Consider the following 338-nt stretch of genomic DNA (forward strand, 5'->3'; position numbering starts at 1 on the left):
ACATTGTTCAACATCAATCATGAAAGCCAGTTTTATTGAAATCTTAAACAATACAATTTTCAAAAAAAAATTGTTATAACATAAGAACTCTCTTTAAATACAATTCAATTTGTAAAAATTGTAATCTCTTTCACAACCTCAATTTTCTTTTATTGGACAAAAAATTATTCACTTTCCAGAAAAACTTTAGCGCATCAGGTTAAGTACGAAGATGTAGGGAATACAGATGAAATTGCATATAATTTTTCAATGTTTCTTTATATTCATACATCAATTTTGTATGTGTATAATAGGTTCAATAACTACCAATAATTTTCCCCGTAATTGTTAATTTTATT

General features: G+C 24.9%; 1 long non-coding RNA gene across 1 annotated transcript in view; it reads right to left on the reverse strand.

The window, feature by feature from the left end:
• Window positions 1–338, reverse strand: part of LOC119594911 — a 5,215-nt gene that overhangs the window by 4,287 nt on the left and 590 nt on the right. The window lies entirely within an intron of this gene.

Source organism: Penaeus monodon, chromosome 34 (genome assembly GCF_015228065.2).
Source record: "Penaeus monodon isolate SGIC_2016 chromosome 34, NSTDA_Pmon_1, whole genome shotgun sequence".
In the NCBI taxonomy this organism is placed as follows: Eukaryota; Metazoa; Arthropoda; class Malacostraca; order Decapoda; family Penaeidae; genus Penaeus; species Penaeus monodon.